This window comes from Erinaceus europaeus, unplaced genomic scaffold, assembly GCF_950295315.1.
Source record: "Erinaceus europaeus unplaced genomic scaffold, mEriEur2.1 scaffold_1051, whole genome shotgun sequence".
In the NCBI taxonomy this organism is placed as follows: Eukaryota; Metazoa; Chordata; class Mammalia; order Eulipotyphla; family Erinaceidae; genus Erinaceus; species Erinaceus europaeus.
Genome location: NW_026647350.1, coordinates 30196 through 31014, shown reverse-complemented (window position 1 = coordinate 31014; position 819 = coordinate 30196).

Below are 819 nucleotides of genomic sequence, written 5' to 3'. Positions count from 1 at the left end.
CCTGCTTCACCGCCTGGGAAGCGACTCCCCTGCAGGTGGGGAGCTCGAGGCTTGAACCAGGATCCTTATGCCGGTCCTTGCGCTTTGCGCCACGTGCGCTCAACCCCCTGAGCTACCGCTACCACCCGGCCCCCTCATTTTTGTGTGTGTTTACAAGTTTGGTCATCTATCATCCACACGGGAGTGAAAACACCTGGCAGTCTTTCACCTTCTTTACTTATTTCTCATAACACAATCACCTCCTGTACTTATTTTATCTGGAAACAATACAGCATCATCTTTTAAAATGCTTTTATTAATATGGAAATACACATTAAAGCCACAATGAGAGGGGCCAGGTGGTGGTGCACCTGGTTGAGCCCACATGTTACAGGGCACAAGGACCCGGGTTTAAGCCCATAGTCCCCTCTGCAGGGAGAAAGCTTCATGAGTGATGAAGCAGACCTGCAGGTGTCTCTCTGTCTCTCTTTCTATCCCCTCCTTTCCTCTCAATTTCTGACTGTCTCTATTCAATAAATAAAGATAATTTTTAAAAAGTTTTAAAAATCAACAATGAGATATCACCCCACACCTATGGAGACAGCCTACATAAAAGAGATTGGAAACAAATGTTGATGAAGATGTGGAGAAAAGAGAATTCTGGAGGCCAGGCAGTGGCACATCTGGCTAAGCGCTGACATTACAGTGTGCAAGGACCCAGGTTCAAGCCTGGTCCCCACCTTCAGGGGGAAAGCTTCATGAGTGGTGAAGCAGGGCTGCAGGTATCTCTCTGTCTCTCTTCTCTGTCTCCCCCCTCCCCTCTCAATTTCTCTATCTCTG